Here is a 20284-nt window from a genome sequence, read left to right as displayed (position 1 = left end):
GCATTAACAACTTCTCTTCAATTTGGAATACAACACAAGGGTGAGAGGAGAGGTATTGATGGTTTGGAGCTAGAGTATGAGTTGACTATGTGAGAGATGGTTTGAGTAGGTGGGAATCTCTTGAAAAAAAAAGACTCTGTTGATTCAAGTGTCAATAATAAGTGAGAAAATTTTATGAAGTTGAAAGAGGCTCCATCAATGCTGCTGCAAATAATCAAGGCATTGGGCGATAGTTTTTTGTCATCTAGGTCTCAACATATCAACAAGATACTCCTTTTCAAACCTTATTGATTGTGTAGCTACCACTCATTTATTTCTCCTAAGTATGCAAAGGTGCTAAAGTTAAGTCTTGAATTTGTTAAGAAACTTTTGGTAGAATTAACAAAGGGAAGGGACACAATTTGAATGCAAGTAGTTAATAACATCAAATTTCAACTAGGAGGAGAAACTAGAAAAGTCAATTTTAGAGCTATATGATTATGATTATTGGATCATAAATTCGTAAGTCTTAACAACTCACCTTGGAGTGCTCCTATCCTTTTCCATAAGACAAAAGACAGAACCTTATAAGGGATTAAATTAGGTGAATATCAAGAACAAGCATCCTATTCCTTGGATCAATGAGTTGTTGGATAGGTTGGAAGGTGTTGTGTTCTTCTCAAATATCGACTTAAGGTCTAGATATTATCAAATTTGAATAAAAGAAGAGGATATTCCAAAAACAATTTTTCAACACCAGGTATGGCCATTATGAGTTCATTGTAATGTTCTTCAAGCTAATCGAATCTCATACTATCTTTAATAGGTTGGGGTCCATGGTATTGTTACGTTGTATCTTAATGAGTTTGTTCTTACTTTCTTTGATGATAATTTGACCTATTCCAAATAAGAAGGAGATCATCCAAGTTATCTTTGGATTGTTTAAAATACTCTCTATGGAAACAAGCTCTTTGCCAAGAAGATCAAATGTGCTTTTTAAAAAAGGAACATCAAGTACTTGGGCTTTATCGTCTCAAAGAAAGGCATATCACTCAATCTTGGGAATGTCAAATATATCTAGATTTCTAGGTCCGATTGGATGCTATATGATCTTTATGAAGGTTATCACTGACAATTACACCTCTCACCAAACTGCTCAAGAAACAAGCAAAGATCATATGGACAACACAAGAGTAGGAAAGCTTTCAAAAGCTGAAGGAATGCTTTACTACTATCCTCATCCTAAAATTGATGGACTTCTCAAAGGATTTTGAGTTCATTGTCATGTTGATTCTAGCATTATGATGCTTGGGTGTATTCTTACCTAAGAAGGTTAGTTAGTAGTGTACTCCTCTCGTATGCTCAAACCTTATGAGAGGAATTACGCCATGCATGATCTAGATCTTTTAGTAGTTAACCATGCACTGAAGCTATGGTTTCACTACTTTCTTGGAAGAAGATTCACACTCATAATTGATCACAAAAGCCTTAAGTGGATTTTTACCAAGTCATATCTCAATGTGAGGCAAAGGAGACGAATTGAAGTACTCTAGGAATTTGCTTTGAAATCAAATATTGCCTAGGAAAGGATCATGTCATAGCTGGATGCTCTTAGCTAGAAAGTCTTTATGGTTTCCTTACTCTTGGAGGAACCCTTAAGAAAGAGATTTCTTATGAGTTTAACTTCCATGCATATCAATCCCATTTTGGAGGCAGTAGTTGTAGAAATTCCTAAGGATCTTGAATACCTTGAGATAACAAAGACTATAAAAGTAGAAGGGAAAACCATCAAGAAGAAGGGTAAGTGTAAGCATTGGTACATAGAAGGTGAAGTCTTGTATAATCAGCATAGGTTGTGCATAACCAGCAGTAGGATTGAAACCTAAAAAAGAAGATCTTATGGAAAGCATATGATCATCCTATAGCCAAACATCTTGACCATACAAAGATAGTAAATGTAGTAAGAAAAAGCTATTGTTGGCCAAGAATAAAAGTTCATGTACTAAGGCATATATCTCAATGTCCAAGTTGTCAGTGGCTCAAAGCTAAAATAATCAAGCTACCAAGAGAGTTGCATCTACTTGACATCTCTAAGATGAAGTGGGAATACATTAGTATGGAATTTTTAGTTGTTCTTCCAATTGTACAAGGAGGATATGACTCCATCCTAGTGGTTGTTGATATATTGACTAAGGTAGCACATATCATTCGTGTAAAAACTATCTTTAAGGCATTTGACATTCTTAGTTCCTTTGTCAAGGAAAGATTTTGATCGTATGGGATGTCGAAGATAATTGTTAGTGATAAGGATTTACGTTTCACTTTTATGTTTTGGACTTGTATCTTTCAAAAAGCCATTGTTACCCAACTTTGTTTCGGTAGAGGTTGTTAACCTCAAACTGATGGGTAGACTGAGTAAGTCAACCACATTTTAAAAGATATTCAAAGAGCTTCTTGATGTAGAAAGCCAAAGAAGTGAATTGAGTACTTGCTCTAGTTGACTTCCCTTATAATACTTTGAATCAATAAAGTATTGGAATGACCCCCTTCCAAGTGTTATATAGGCAAGAGTGCCTATTTTCTCTAATTTTCTCTATTCCTACCCTAATAATAGTTGAAGCTTCCAAGAGAATGTTAGAATATATGAAGGAGCAAACCAAGGCAATCGGCCAAGATTTTAAGGTTACCGTAGTACATGATAGAGAAAAGGCCTATGTGGACCCCAAGAGAACTTTGTGAATCTTCAAAGAGAGAGACACGGTTTTCTTAAGATTCTAGCCAAAGAAAATTTTACTATCCCTTGGACAATTTAAGAAACTTAGCTCCAAATATTGTGGTTCTTACAAAACCATTAAGTGTCTTGGTAGAAATGCCTACATATTAGAGCTTCCATTTGTTAACCCTCAAACGAACAAGGTGGAAAGCCCAAAAAATTTGAAGCAAAAGACAAGACCAATGCAAAAGTGAAACAGAAGATGAAGGCATGCCAAGAAGAATCCGGAAACACAAGAAGTGCATAAAAGTCCTAAATCAAGGAGAAAGGTGCATAAGAAAAAGCACAAGTCAATACTTTTGTAAAAGAGCGCAAGGCGCACCATGATTTTTTTAAAGAGCAACGGGCTCTCACCCGTGCAATTTGGAAAGGTAGACGGGCCCTAGGCCATAGTCGGCAGAGTAAAAAAGGGGATAAGGGGATGACCGCCCAAAAGAGATTTAAGGTTTTGTATATAAAGTTGAACATTCTTATGTGTGGCCAAAAGTGGCTCTTCTCTTCTTATTCTTCTTGTTCTTGCTTGCTTGAGTTTGTGCTTGAGAGAGGGAGTGTGAGAGTGTGAGGGAGTGAGTGTGTAAGGGTGATGGACCGTGGTGGAGAAGCTCTTCATCTTCTCCTCTCTTCTTCTCTTCTATTTTCTTCTCTTGTCTTGCTTGCAACAATGGAGCTTGGAGTGTGGAGCTTGCTTGAAGCTTACACTTGGATCGTGGAGCTACTAGAGTGCTCAGAAGAGGAGGTAACTCAATCAGGCACGGATGTAAGCTCACTACACTCATAGAGATGAATGGTGTATCAGCTATATGAGAGGTAGCCATTAGTACTCGACTTGGAACGCTTGAAGCAATAAGCGGTCCGTGGGTCTTGGCAATTGATCGCCTCTACATTTTGGTTCCGTTGCCCCGGGACCAACGGATTCAAGCCTTGAGCGCTTGCGCGCTCCAAATCGAGCATTGAAGTAGGATTTTCCTCGAACCGATGCTTGAGGTAGATAGGCAGGAAGCAAGGGAGTTTGAAGAGGTATTTGATCTCCTTAGCAAGTAAGTTTTTGATTTTTTGGATTTGGAAAATCATGTTGGAGTAGTGTAGGTATTTGCTTTATGATTTGGATGCAATAGAGTAGGAAAAAACAAAGAAAAAAGAAGGAAAGTAAGCAATAGGGTTTCTGCTATCATAATAGGGCATGAGGGTTTAATTTTTTTGTCGATTTGCATTTTGGAGTTTATTTGCTATTCTAGCTATATAAAACTCTTCTCATTTATCCATAGATTTGATTTGGAGGTGTGTGCGATACGCTGTGACCTGAGTCGTGTGATTCAAGCAATTTATCATTGCGTTGCCCAAAATTGCGCTGCATTTAGCTCCCTTCCGAGTGATGGCGATTTTGGGCTGAGTCGCAAAATCAGCCCTTGGCCCACCTTGTTTTCGGTCGTTCAGCCCAAATCCATTCAACTGTTGAGATGGCAAGCTCAACATGTGCGAACATTGATGGACCACTTGGCTAGATGACTCCGCACGTCTATACTTAGCACGTTGGTGGTCATTATGATACTCACATGGGCACTGACTTATCACTTATTATATTTAGTTTGTTACACCTACCTATAGCTGTCAAAGATATAACGCCAGTCGATTAGTGTAGTCAGTTATGCATTGTTTGACTTAGAATGCCACTTTCCTTTAGGTTGTATCTTATCTATACTTTATGTACATTGTATACTGTGTGGAAGAAGAAGAAGAAATCAACAAGAAAACGTTTTTGGCCTCCATCTCTCTTCTTGTGTTCTTGAGTGAGCTTCCTCTTGTGTATACAGTGTGTGTTTGGTGCAGCAGCTCAAGCACATCCCCCCATCACATGATTCTTGACATGGTATCAGAGCTGCGCCGCTCAGAGAGGTTGATTTTGAAGGCTAAAGTGAAGGAGAAGAAGCAAGGTTCGAGCAAGCAAGCAACGGGTAAGAAGCTCTCCCATTCTTCCACTCTCTCTCTTGGATAGTCGCCTGTGGAGGCACCGAAAGCAAGGTAGAGCAAAAATCTCAGATTACTGTGAGATTTGGTGTGCAAGCAGATTATTGTATATTCTGCAGATAAGCCCTTCAAGCCTTTCTTGCAGTTTTTTTTGGGTGTCTGATACTGTTTTTCGCCCCATTTTAGAGCCGGAAGGTTGCGAACAACAGTTTCAGGGTACAATGTGATTTTGGCTGTATTGACCGAAAGTGGGTGCACAGGTTACAGATTGCGAATATGTAATTTTTGAGGTGTTTGCAGGAAGCAAACATAAGGTTTATCTGCAAACAAGTTGCAGTGTGAAAGATTGCAGAAGACTAGCTTGCTGTGTTGTATCCTTGTTTGTGATAATGGCAGAGAACAATGGAAATCCCATTATTGAGAAGCTCGACAAGAATAACTACCCTTCATGGAATTTTCGTGTGATGAACTTCCTCATTGGAAAGGGCCTTTATGAGTTTGTTTCAAGTGAAGAAAAGGAGCCAGAGCTGGGTATGCCTCCGACTGCAAATGAGTTAAAAGCATGGAAAGAGTGGAATGCGAAAGACAAAAAGGTGATGTACTGGCTATCTGTAGTCATTGATAATACTATGCTAGGATATATCATGAATGTAGAAAATTCACGTGCACCTTGGATAATTTTTGAGAGCATGTTTTCAGTAAATACAAAGGCATGAAAGATTCAACTCAAGCAAGAGTTGAATACCTTGAAGAAAGGAAAACTGTTTGTCAATGAGTATGTGTTGAAGATGAGGAGCATTGCAGATGCTTTAGCAATGATTGATGCAATACTCGATGATAATGATTTGGTTTCATCCACTCTAAGTGGCCTTAACAATGAGAAGGCATGGAAATCATTTGTTACTTCAATATATGTACGGAGGCCCTTTCCAGATTTTGATGAGCTAATCTCTCTTATGATTATTGAAGAGATAAATATGCAGGGTGATTCGTCTGAAAGAAATGGTGAACATGTCCAAGCATTTTACTCAATTTTAGGAACGGAACGTGGTAGATCCTCTTCTAGAGGCTGTGGTATGGGACGTGCTGGCGATAACCAACAAAACAGGTTCAATCAATAGTTTGGTGAAATGCAGGTTTCTGGAGGCAGAGGAAACTTTAGAGGCAGGGGGAGCTCTAGAGAAGAGGTGGATGGTAGAACAGAGGCTCTGGAAAATTTGCTATTGTTTGCCATTATTGTGGCAAAATAGGACATATTGCAGCCAATTATTATGCTAAGAAGGATGATATTCGCAGTGGTAAATTGCAGCAAGGAAACTATGCATCGTCTTCACGACAGAATGAAGACAAAAATGAGTGTCTGCTTGTTATGGAGCATGTGATGAATGCAGTTACAGGAAAGGGGACACATGATGATCTATGGTATGTCGATTTAGGTGCATCTAATCATATGACCAGCCATGTTAAATGGTTTGGAGAGATGCATGACTTACAAAACCCAGGTTATGTGCAGACGGGAGATGATTCATGCCACCCAATTTCACATATTGGAAAGGTTCCCTTGTCCTTGTATGATGGCCAGACAAAGATTCTGATAGATGTATTACATGTGCCATCAATTACAAAGAATCTAGTGTCTGTTAGCCAAATGGTAGAGCAGGGGTTGCAGGTCCGATTCAATGCAAAATGTTATTTTGTAGAATATTTTAATGATACGTGCAGGTTGGCCACAAAAGAAAGTAGAGTTGGCCGAATGTTCACTTTACATCCTGGAATTCCTGCAATGGATGCTGCTATGTATGCTAAAGGAAAAGGAGTAGTTTTAGATATTGAAATATGGCATAAACATATTGGACATGCAAATGGGCAAAGGTTGAAATTAATGCAGTCTAGAGGATTGCAGAATTGCATAAAGTCTGTGAAGCATGCGAGTTTAGTAAGAATGCAAGAAAACCCTTCTCGCATCATAGAGAAGTGAGTAGAAAAATACTTGATGCCGTGCATACAAATGTTTGGGGGCCTACACAGAATGTATCTCTTGGTGGCAGCAAATACTTTGTCACATTTATTGATGATTGTTCAAGGAAGCTATGGGTATACTTCATGAAGGAAAAGAGTGATGTGTTTGAGCACTTCAAATCTTTTAAGGCAGCTGTTGAAACAAAAACAAGCTTAAAAGTGAAGTGCTTGAGATCAGATGGAGGGGGAGAGTACCTCTCTAATGAGTTCAGTGGCTTCTTGAGGACTCATAAAATAAAGAGGCAATTTACTTGAAGGTATATCCCACAGTAAAATGGTGTCGCAGAAAGAAAAAATAGGCATATTGCAGAAGTTGCATAAGCATTAATGGATGAAAAGAAAATGCCCAAACATTTTTGGTCCGAGGCTGTCCATACTGTTGTCTACATTATGAACAGAACTCCCATAACTGCAGTTCATGGGTTGACTCCTAAAGAATACTTTATTGGCAAGAAGCCTGATGTATCGCACTTGAAGGTATTTGGCTGTGTTGCATACGTTCATGTGCTAGATCGGCTATGGAAGAAGCTTGATCCAAAGGTAGAAAAATGCATTTTTATTGGATACTCTTTAGAGCAGAAAGGGTGTCGCTGTTATAACCCTGTCACATGTGAGTTCAGAGTGAGCAGGGATGTTATCTTTGATGAGATGGGAAGTTGGTATTCACCTGCTGGTGATGTTTTGGATGATGATAATGATCAAGACATCTATGTGCATAAAGATAAACAAAAATCATGGAGTCTTAGTGGACCAGAAACATCATCTGGTACTACACCTACAGTGAGCCCTTGGTCTGGGAGACTAAGGAGTAGCCCCACATCTTCAGGTGGATTTATAAGTGTTGCATGGAAGGACAAAGGAAAAAAGAAAGTGCTGGATGGTAATGATGCATCTACCAGTAATTTGGGATTTGATGTAGATTCTAGTGGTTTGGAGAGTCTGGGTGATGAGCTTGGCATTCCTTCAGTCAGGACACCAGGTGTACAGAGAGCTCATAGTAATATAAAGGCTCCATTGAGCGATCTAGTGGTACGCAGATCTAGCAGGGTCAGATATCCTGTTAAAAGATTTGGTTTTGAAGGTTATGCAACTCACCATTATGGTGAAACTAGTTGAGGATGTTACACCCACTTGTTTTGAGGATGCTGTTGGTTATGCTCATTAGGATGCAGCAATGGATGAGAAGATGGCTGCATTAGAAGCCAATAAGACTTGGGATTTGGTACCTTTACCAAAGGGTAAGAAAGCTATTGGCTGTAAGTGGGTTTACAAAGTCAAGCATAATGCAGACGGTTCAATTAGTAGGTATAAGGCTAGGCTGGTTGCAAAAGGCTATGCTCAAACATATGGCATAGATTATGAAGAGACATTCGGTCCAGTTGCTAGGATGGCAACTGTTAGGTGTGTGATTGCCTTGGCAGCAGCCAAAGATTGGAGTTTGCAACAAATGGATGTTAAGAATGCCTTCTTGCATGGTGAATTGTAAGAAGAAGTGTATATGGAGCAACCAGCAGGTTATGAGGATTTAGAGCATCCCACATATGTGTGCAGGTTAAAGAAGGCGCTCTATGGGTTGAAGCAAGCACCTAGAGCATGGTCTGACAAGATTGGAGAGTATATTGTCAATATTGTATTTTGTATTTCTGATGCTGATCACTCACTTTATGTGAGAAAGGGAGATGCAGGTTTGGTCATCGTAGTCATCTATATGGATGACTTGATTATTACAAGTGACAGTGACAATGGGATTGTTGAAGTTAAGGACTTCTTGAAGAAGAAGTTTGAGATGAAAGATCTGGGTGAGCTAAGATACTTTCTTGGTATTGAGGTGATCAGGTGTGATGATGGTATATGGCTGTCCCAAAGGTAGTATGGATTGGATATGTTATCCAAGTATGGTATGATAGCATGTAAGCCTCTTTCAATACCATTGGAGCAAAATGTGAAGTTGAGTGTTGACATTGGGGATGAGATAAAAGATCCTACTATATTCAGGAGGATAATAGGGAGTTTGATTTACATGACTATCACAAGGCTAGAGTTGAGCTATGCTATTGGCCTTGTCAGTTAGTTTATGCAGATGCCTAGAAAGCCTCATTTGGATGCAGTTAGACGTATATTGAGGTATGTGAAGTCCACTTTACATTATGGACTTTTTTATGAGGCAGGTAAGGACGTACAGGTCTTTGGATACACAAATGCAGATTGGGCTGGTAGCATGTCAGACAGAAGATCTACAAGTGGATTCATGTTTTCCCTTAGTAGTGCAGTAGTTACATGGAGCAGCACAAAGCAACCTACAGTTGCTTTATCAAGTATAGAGGTTGAGTATAGAGGTGCGCTATGGCAGCATGTGAGGTGGTATGGCTGCAAAAGTTATTAGGTGATTTGGACGTGCAGGGAGATGGTCCAGTTGTCATTCATTGTGACAACATGAGCAGCATACAGCTAGCTAGGAATCCAGTGTTCCATACTAGGACAAAATACATTGAGGTGCATTACCACTTTGTGAGGGAGAGAAGGTACTTGCAAGAGAGATTGACTTGGTATGTGTCAGCACACACACAGGATCAGATAATTGACATTTTCACAAAGGCATTGGGTGTAGAGAGGCTTCGAAAGTTCCGAAGCTTACTTGGAGTTGCGAAGATAGAATTGAGCTTGAGGGGGAGTGTTGAGATGGCAAGCTCAACACGTGCGCACATTGACAATGGACTGTCTGGCTAAATGAGTCCATACGTCTACAGTTAGTACGTTGGTGGTCATTATGATACTCACATGGCCATTGACTTATCACTTATTATATTTAGTTTGTTACACCTACCTACAGCTGGCAAAGATATAACGCCAGTCGATTAGTGTAGTCGGTTATGCATTGTTTGAATTAGAAGGCCACTTTTCTTTATGTTGTATCTTATCTATACTTTGTGTACATTGTATAGTGTGTGGAAGAAGAAGAAGAAATTAGTAAGAAAACATTTTTGGCCTCCATCTCTCTTCTTGTGTTATTGAGTGAGCTTCCTCTTATGTATATAATGTGTGTTTGGCACAGCAGCTCAAGCACATCCCCCCATCATGTGATTCTTGACATCAATCACTACCACTCGGACACCCACTAGTCGGTCTCCGAATTGACCATTCAGACGAACTCAATATTCAGCCCTTGGCCCTGTTGACTTAGCCCAACCCCACTCGGACCAGCTGACATTTGACATGGTCAAATTCACCATTCGGACCACTTTGCATTCGTTCCACCTGACTTGGCCCTCGAATAACCACATTCGGACTGGCTGAATTGGATATTTAGCCCAGTTGCATTTGGCCATTTTCTCATTCGACCCTCGGCCATTTGGATGATGGGCCGAGTTGGACGTTCGGCCTTTGCAATTTGAACTTGTTGGGTCAAATTTTGATTTTTTCAAAATTTTGACCTGTAGACCCTGAAATCGATCCAAATACTATATAGAGCCGAAGGCACATCATCATAGATTTATCATAGGGGTAAAATCTAGAGCAAGTGCCCCCTCCGCGCCTCCCCCAAGTAGGTTGGAGAGAAAATGTGCGTTGTGACAAGTCCTTCAAGTTAGATCCTACTGTAGTAATGGCTCTGCACAAGCATAGATTTTCACTTGCAAAACAACAACTAAAAGCCCATATCCGAACAAGGACAAACAGAGACCCTAGAACCTCAATGGACCAATCTAGCCAATAAGGGCAAAACGGCCACACCACAAAAGCATATATATGTTGCATTCAGACTGCGTCTAGTCAAAACGGAATGGAACAATGTCAAGCTACAACTGGGAGGATGACTAGAAATGACAGTCCTAACGATACATGCACCTTGAATGGCGCTGTCCAGATGACCCAAGACATCATTAGAGAATCCACATCGGGTTTGCAATCGGGGACTCAAGGGCATGTATTAGAAGGCTTAAATTTATAAGCCAAGACCCGAAAGATGAAGACATAGTATCGCCTGCTTATCTTAGGGTCAAACTCATCGCAAAAATGGAGCATTGTATCGATGCTCTCATCGATGAAGGAGCTGATTTTAATATCTTGACCTATGAAGCATGGACCCTACTAAGCCAACTAGAGCTCACACCAACTGATGTAACTCTTAGTCCTTACGGGGGATACTAACAAGTACTTATAGGGAAGTGCAAAATCCTTGTAACTATTGAAACTAAAAGCTTGTCCATCCTATTCCATGTTCCTCCAAATAGTGCTAATTGTGGAAAGGAAACCCTCCTAGGATGACCCTTCAAAAGGGCAACGAAGTCTGAGGTTGGTTATGTAGCATTGAGGATACACTTGACACTATCGGGTGTGAGGATAATCACAACCTTTAGTAAGGGTGAACTCATCAAACCTCAAGGGAAAGGACAAGGAGCATTCTGACATATCGGGAAAGCCTAGTAACAAGAGCAAGGACTTGTTGAAAGAGTTGGTACAAGCGCATGTTGAACAGAGAGAACCAAAGAGCAAGGCCATACTTGAAACAAAAAGGTCAAGAGACAATGCCAAGGATAGGCTTTCGACTTACAAATATTGTAGAAGACCACAAAAGAAGCCCAAGCCTTATAGATAGAGGTATTGATGGAGAGCCAACACAACACCGCAATGGATATCCAAAGTGTTGCTACATGCTCAAGGGTATTATGTAGGTAGCCAATGGATTTGGGTACCAAAACCCCTACTAAACCTTCTCTATTAGCTAAAGGCAAAATCGCATCAAAAGCAAATAAGCGCATGAGGAAAACTAAACGAAAATCCAAGTCTCAAGGCAAGAAACCAAACATGACTATTCGAAAGGTAGATCCTCAACCTAGCGTGCCTAATAAGTGGATATTAGGTGTAACCGTTGAATGTGCACAAAAGCCACTAGTGCCCAAGGAGCCTTTGATTTCCCAAGAGGATAATGAGCATCAAGGGTGCAATGTTGCTCATGATAAGGCTGATTGCTCAATAAAGCAAATGGTAGAGTTGTTTCATAGCCATGAGCAAATCATTTAGCTAGTGCCAAGTCCACCTAGGAGTTCCAAATCTCCTACACTCTCTTTTCCTAAACGAACATAGGAAGTACAACAAAACAGTTGTCAAGTGTGGCTACCCAATTCCAAATTCTATCTCCATCTAAGCTTCCGAATGTCCAAAAGGTGGATCATGACACTGTCCTTAGCTCTCAACCTAAGGTTATGCCTGTGCAATCCATCGTGACTAGCTCAAGGGATGCTCGATCTGCATTGGTGAATGCTCAAAGGGCAACAAAAGACATGACCACTTCCAATCTTCTTAAGGACTTGAGATCGCAGTCGACCAATAGTGGCTAGTCCTCTGAACAAGCCGCTACTTCTTCCAATAAGGAATCATAGCTTGTATCCTCACAACCTAGCAAGGCCATTTAGCAGGCCTTAGCCATGTCCCATAAGGACACATTAGAGAAAGAGAATGTTGAGGCCCAACCAAACACATCAATGGTTGACCTGGTTCAAGGTCCTGAGTCCCTAAAGGATACATCGCAATGCCCAAGAAAAAGAGGAGAAAACAATGAAAACAATGGCAGTTGCTAGTGGCTGTAGATGCCAAGAACATTGAGACCAAGAGTGCTGAAGACCTGAGGAATAAAGCATCGAGTTCATCCACCAATGAACCCGTTGCCATCTCTCCTAACAATGGTGAAAATTCAGACACATCCAAGTGCTCTGAAAAGCCAGAGCAACCATTACCATCAATGGTTGCTTGCAACACTCAATCCACTGATAATAGAACTCACATTGATTAATCAAGAGTGGATACAATACTGTCACAACATGGTGACAAGACTATGCCAGTCACATCCAAGGAGAACCATGACACAATAGCAGCAAGACCTCAGGCAAAACATAAAAACATCAAGGATGTGAGCAATCCTAGCATTGATCAATCTTGCTCATCTAGACTCGACCCCCCAGCTAGTAGTCCTAGAAAAAATCCCAGAATCTTATAGGAGATAGCAATTGAGCAAGCCCTCATAGAACATAGAAGTGTCACAGAGTGTTTGATTGAGTTGGATGCTAAACTCAAAATATTCGCACATGTCTACGTCCTTGCAGACATGGGCACATTCCCTAGGGAGAAGCTTAAGGAATACTTGCCATGTCCTCTATCTTGGGAAGAGCAAGAATGTCTTAGCGAGCACTATGACATGCTCCTACATAAGTGTATGCAACTCATATCTGACGAGGAGGCTGACAAACTACCCTTAACTGTGACATTCAATGAAGCACTTTGCCAACAAAATCTCTTAGAGATAGAGCAACTTAAGCAACAATCAAAGGGTTGAAGTCAATTTGAAAAACATTGGTTTGAAAACTGTGTTACAATGGCTGAACTAGGAGCCTAGATTATGACGGTCTCGGAGGAGCGATTGGCCAAATGGTGGTCTCAAAGAGACCCAACCTATGTGGTACCAACTTCCTTCTGAATACTGACTGCTATTCAGGGTATGGACTTAGCCGAAACTAGCCAAGAGAACTCTTTGGCTAATAAGGTTCTCACTGAGGAGGAGTTACATGTTGCGAGTAGACTTGGATAAGGTACCATGCTACTCGATGTTGTAAAATATCTGTTGTTATTGAGTAGGTTGTCACAAGTACTGGATGCTTGTGCCACACTCTAGTACAATCTTGAGTTCTACAATTGGTTTTTATCCTTAGGAAGTGACATGGATTCATAAAAATGTACATAAATAAATAAGTTTTGCAACTGTGTATAGATAATACAAAAATAAAAACAAAGCCAACACACACACAAGCTATGATAATCAAGTGCAGGTGATATGCATCGAAGTCAATACCAAGGGATTCAAATAAATGATGTCTCTTTGAGCTACACATGTCCATTATAATTGAAGCATAGGACTTGCATGTACTTTCACGAGTTGCCAAGTGAATGCAGGATGACACATGTCTCTATATGGAAGTGTTCAATGTCCAAGTCACCACAAGACCACCAACCCCACAAAGAATCATTATGGAGAAAGTGACAAAAATTCCAAGAACAAAGAGCCATGATGGAATCCCCATGAAGAGAAAATCACCCTTGCAAAAAGCACACATTGCATTTGAGCATGGCCCAAAGCATTGTCATTGGTTACTCTCTCTTTCTTTGCCAGACTCTACATTCGAGGTAAGATTAAGGTGGTAAGCTCCCATTCACGGTGAAAGAGCAAGCAAAGTACAACTTAATGGTGGAAACGAGGGATCTCAGCTAGTTTACATTCAAGTTTACCCTAAACCTAAAAGACTCCTTCTTGGAGGAGCCAGTCATAAAATAACTCTTAGACCAGTGCAGTCTATAGAAGTATGTAGAGAAGGTCGGGCAAGTTATCGATTACAGCAAGTGCGTAGAATTTCTGAGGAGCTTTGATACTGAAAGAAATTGTGGCGACGATAAGAAGAGGAGAAGAAGCTCGTCAAGTGGAGATGGAGTTGATCCCTGCAATGGTGGAGAAGGCTCTAAGTTTATTAGCCCCAGCAGCAAGACTGAGAAACACCCAAGGAGGGATGTGTATAATGTGTTGGGGGAAGCCGTCACCAATCCAAGAACAAGAGGGAGATAAAGTCCACAAGGAACAACAGGACAACATGGAGAGAGTTACTAATAAAAAGGAGAATGACCAACCATCTCAACAGCAAGAGAGCAAGAGGACAATCCATGAGCAGCAAGGCTAAAAAATTGTCAAGTCAAGCGGAGAGAAGAATGACACTCTCAAAATCCCCATAAGAAGAACTCGATCCACCTCCAAAGAAAATAGAGAGCTGCAAAGGGTGGAGGAGGAATCGAAGAGATTAGAAGAAGAGTGCAAGCAAATGCTAGAAGAGAAAGAACGACTAAGGCAAAAAGGGAGGAGGAGATTACTCTTATAAAGAGGGAATCAAAGACTTAGCCTACAAGCTAGCACATCGCTACAACATGGACTCCATGCCATGACACGTGAGCCTAACACTAGCTTAGGAGTAGGGGAGCAATGTGCTTCCCTAATCTCAACTAGTTGAACCTCATAGGAACTCTCATTGCTAGGGGATTGGGGAACAAAAACAACAAATGCAGCCGCCTCAACAGGAGCCACTGGAGCTAGTCTACGAAGAAGGGCGTGACTCTAAATCAGATCAACGAAAGAAATAATGAGTGTAGGAACCAAGTCCCCCTCCGTGGCCACAACAAGTACAACCAGAAGAGAAAAGGGCTCCATGCCAAGCCATGCATTCCTTGGTAAATCTCTTAGCCCCCCTTGGAATGCAATCACTGTAGAGCATCAGGATGATGTCTAGCGTGCCCCCTCCAAATGCATATCCAAAGAAAAAAGAGAGAGCAAATCTCTTAGCCCCCCTTGGAATGTAACTGTAGAGCATCATGATGATGTCTAGCGTGCCCCCTCCCAATGCATCTCCAAAGAAAAAAGAGAGCAAATAAACAAAGACTCACAAAAAGAAAAAGGAAATAAAAAATGAGATTTTCCATGTATATCAGAGTGCTATAAACACTGCACCTAGGGGTCCTCAGGTTAGGCAAATCTGGTGGCCTTGGTCAGCCCGGCTCTATACCTAACCCCCTTGCCCTTCCTATCCCCCCACTTCCACTTAGGGCACATCAAGGGTAGGACACACCTAGGGAGTTTGTGCTCGCCTATGGTTAGATCTGCCTCCCTAAGTGACACGCCCGGCACCTCCTATGTACACAAATTGGATCCTCAAGTGTGGGGACAACACCACATGCTTCCTTGAGGTTTGACCCAACTCCTAGTTTGACTAGCACGAACACCATGCAACACTGCACAATGAGGTAGCCACAGCCCTAGGTATTGCACTTTTTTTTTTTCCAAGTATACTCAACAATGGCGATCCACCACCACTGACATTGAAGACCCCCACTACCTGATCAAATCTAATCTCGACGTCAATGAGCTCAATTATCCTACATCGTGTTGACAAAAACACAAATAATATCTCAAGAATCCTTTCAGTGTACTCCTCAACATCAACAATCTTTTCCACTCCATTGAACCCTTTCTTCATTCACACATTTCTACAAGGAATCCGACTAGCACTCTCCTAACTAGGTACTATCTAAGTATGCACGAGCACTCACATAATATCTGTACCACAATCTATACACAGTTTGGGTCCTCAAGTGTAGGACATTACTCTCGACTTGCCTAGTGTGTCTAGAGTCCGGCCTGTCTCCCAAACTAATCAAACTACATCTTGTGCACACTATATGAAGACTAGCACTACCCCCAGGGAGAGACCACATTTGCAAGGTTTTCAATTGTAGGTATTGTAGACTCCAACAAAAGTGTTGTGAGCTCTTCATCAACACTCAACTCTGCACTTTGGCCCATTCCCATCATGCAAGCCCTACTACCAAAGAATTGTCTTGTGTGGAATCCCCACAAATTACCACCTGTGCCAGCAACCAATGCAATTCCCAATAACGAACAACCCTATCTCCAACTCCAACAACCCTACCACCAACCACCCTCGCCAATAACATGGCACAATGATCTTCATCCACCCCACCACTAAAACTCCTTCAAGGCAACCACACACAACCCTTCCACCCACGTCTTTGGTGCATGCCAAAGCTTGCTACCTATGACGGTGAGTGCCATGGGATTGGCACTCGTCCTCGGGGAAGTTACTGTATGTATATCCTCTACATCGCATACATTCAAGGCTTATTTATAAATATCCTTATTTGTGATTTTTTGCTAAATAAAAAATAATATTTTCTATTCAATCTATTAATAACCCCTTTATATTACACCCTTCTATATGTAAAAAATGTATAAAAATGATGTTTTAAAAATACCTTATTTTGAACCCACATGATGTACACATATATTCATAAGTAACTTACCCGAGTACTCATCTAGGAGGGATGTAATATTAACCCTCAAATAAATAAGGTGGAAAATTTGAAAAATCTAAAGTAGAAGACAAAGCTAAGGAAAAAGTGAAATGAAAGATAAAGGAGTGCCAAGAAGAATTTGGAAACATAAGAAGTGTAGAAAAGTCCTAAATCAAGGAGAAAGGCACATAAGAAAAAGCACAAGTCAATACTTTTGTAAAAGAGTGCAAGGCACACTATGATTTATTTTAAGAGCGCCAGGCTCTCACTCATGCAATTTGTAAAGGTAGACAGGGTCCTAGGCCATGGCCGGCCATGTAAAAAAGGGGATAAGAGGATGACCACCCAAAAGAGATTTAGGGTTTTGTATATAAAGTTGAACATTCTTGTGTGTGGCCAAAAGTGGCTCTCCTCCTCTTCTTCTTCTTGTTCTTGTTCTTGCTTGCTTGAGCTTGTGCTTGAGAGAGGGAGTGTGAGAGTGTGAGGGAGTGAGTGTGTGAGGGTGAGGGAGCATGATGGAGAAGCTCTCCATCTTCTCCTCTCTTCTTCTCTTCTCTTCTCTTCTCTTCTCTTGTCTTGCTTGTGGCAATGGAGCTTGGAGCGTGGAGCTTGAAGATGGAGCTTGCTTGAATCTTGCACTTGGATCGTGGAGCTACGGGAGTGCTCGAGAGAGGAGGTAACTTGATCGAGCTTGGAGATAAGCTCACTACACCTGTAGAGATGAATGGCGCGTCAGCTATGTGAGAGGTAGCCATTAGTGCTCGGCTTGGAACGCTTGAAGCAATAAGGGGTCTGCGGGTCTTGACGGTCGATCGCCTCTACACCATCTCATCTCAAAATCATCAAGTGTCCTGCTAGAAATGCCTATAGATTAGATCTTCCATATCATCTCAAATTTCATAATGTATTTCATGTAAGCCTCGTAAAATCTTGCATCCCTAACCTTGAAGATGTTCTCAATGATAAACAAACTATAATATCAACTTAAGGAGTCCTTGAGCTATAGCTTGAGAGGATACTAGAAGCTAGGAAGAAGCTCCTTATAAATCGAACTCTTTATGAATACCTCATACATCATACAATGGAGAGAAATTTTCCAAAAGAGGATGAAACATAGGTTTAGGAGTGTCACGAATTGTGTGGTGGGGGGACTTGCTTGATTTGTTGTGCCAAACACACACCATACATGCAAGAGAAAGCTCACTCAATAACACAAGAAGGGAGATAGAGGCCAAAACATTTTCTTGCTAGTTTCTTCTTCTTCTTTTTCTTTCACACACAATACAATGTAAATAAAGTATAAATAAGATACAATGTAAAGAAAATTGGCTTATTAAGTCTATACTAATTGATCGGCGTTATAATTATGCTAATTATAGACAGGTGTAATAACCAAATATAATGTGATAAGTCAGTGGCCATGTGAGGATCATAATGATCACCCACGTGCTAAGTATAGATGTGTGGATCCATATAACTAGGTGGTTCATCATCAGTATCCGTAGGTGGTGTTGAGCTTGCCATCTCAACATTCCCTCTGAAGCTTGCCATCTCAACATTCCCTCTCAACATCAGTATCCGCAGGTGGTGTTGAGCTTGCCATCTCAACATTCCCTCTGAAGCTTGCCATCTCAACATTCCCTCTCATCATTAGTATCCGCAGGTGGTGTTGAGCTTGCCATCTCAACATTCCCTCTCAAGCTCAACTATATCTTTGCAACTCCAAGTAAGCTTCGAAAATTTCAAAGCTCTTCTACATCCAATGATGCCTTTGTGAAAATGTACTAACATGCAAGTATCTTTTCTCTGTTTTGTCTTAGCTAGCTATATACTACTCATGCTATCACAATGAATGACAATTGGATCATCTCCCTGCACATCTAAATCACCCAATAACTTTTGTAGCCATATCACCTCACATGCTTCCATGGCAGCACATCTATACTCAACCTTTGTACTTGAGAAAGTAACCGTAGGTTGCTTTTTTTTGCTCCACGTAACTGTCATACTATTAAGGGAAAACATGAATACCATCGCATCACCTCAATACCAAGAAAATACCTTACCTCACCCAAATCCTTCATTTGAGACTTCTCTTTCAAAAAGTCCTTAACTTTAGCAATCCCACTGTCATTATCACATGTAATAATTAGTCATCCACATAGATGACTACCATGACCAAACCTGAATCTCCCTTTCTCACATAAAGTGAGTGATCAACATTAGAAACATAAAAGCCAATGTTGACAAGATACTCTTTGATCTTATTAAACCATGCTCTAGATGCTTGCTTCAACCCATAGAGGGCCTTCTTTAGCCCACACACATATGTGGGATGCTCTAAATCCTCATAACCTATTGGTTGATCCATATACACATCTTTTTACAATTCACCATGCAAGAAAGTATTCACATCTATTTTCTTTGCAAACTCCAACCTTTGGATGCTGCCAAAGTAATCACACATCTAATAGATACTAGAAACTAGACTAAATGTCTCTTCATAATCGATACCATATGTTTGAGCATAGCTTTTGCAACCAGCCTAGCCTTATACATGCTAATAGAATCATCTACATTATTCTTAATTTTGTAGACCCACTTGCAACCAATAGCTTTCTTGCCCTTAGGCAATGGTGCTAGATCCCAAGTTTTATTGGCTTCTAATGTGTCTATCTCCTCATCCATTGGTACATCCCAATGAGCATGACCAATAGCATCCTCAAAGTAAGTGGGCTCAACATCCTCAATAACCTTTACTATATAAGCATAATGGTAAGTTGCATAACCTTCAAAATCAAATATTTTAACAAGGTATTTAAATTTTTTAGACTTGCATACATTTGGATCATTTAGTGGAGCCTTTACCATGTGCTCTCTTTTCACCTGGTATCCTAACTAAAGGAATACCAAACTCATCATCCAAACTCTCTGAAGAACCATTGGAATCTCCATTAAATCCCAAATGACTACTTGATGCATGATTACCATCTGAAACTTTCTTCTTCCCTTTGTTTATCTACAACACTTGTAGATGCGCCTAAAGATGTGGGGGTGCTTCTTAGTTTGCCAGACCAAGGGCTACTAACTGTAGATGTAGTAGTAGATGATGTTTCTAGTCCACTAAGGCTATGTGATTTTTTCTTTTCTTTTTTCACGTAAACATCATCATCATCCAATGTATCACCACTAGATGCATACCAAATACTTATCTCATAAAAAATAATATCCTTGCTTACTCTAAACTCACATGTGATAGGGTTATAATAACGATATCCTTTTTTATCTAAAGATTATTAAATAAAAATACATTTTTCAGCCTTTGAATCAAGCTTCTTTCGTAGCCTATCAAGCATATGAATATATGCAATATAATCAAACACTTTTAAGTGTGACATGTCTCACTTCTTACTTATAAAGCATTCTTTGGGGGTCATTCTATGAATCACAACTTTATGAAAGTTTTTTAAATAATATATACAATAATATGAATATCTTAAGACCAAAAAATATTTTGGAAAATTTTTAAAAGCCACCATCAATGATCGTGCAACTTTTGCAATATGTCTTTTTTTCCTTTCTACAACCCCATTTTGTTATGGGGTATACCTATAAGTAAATTGTTTCTTTATCCCATGAGATCTCAAAAAG

The sequence above is a fragment of the Lygodium microphyllum genome, chromosome 2 (genome assembly GCF_053477565.2).
Source record: "Lygodium microphyllum isolate KBCC chromosome 2, Lygodium_microphyllum_v1.1.10, whole genome shotgun sequence".
Lineage (NCBI taxonomy): Eukaryota > Viridiplantae > Streptophyta > Polypodiopsida > Schizaeales > Lygodiaceae > Lygodium > Lygodium microphyllum.
Note: the sequence above shows the minus strand (reverse complement) of the source record.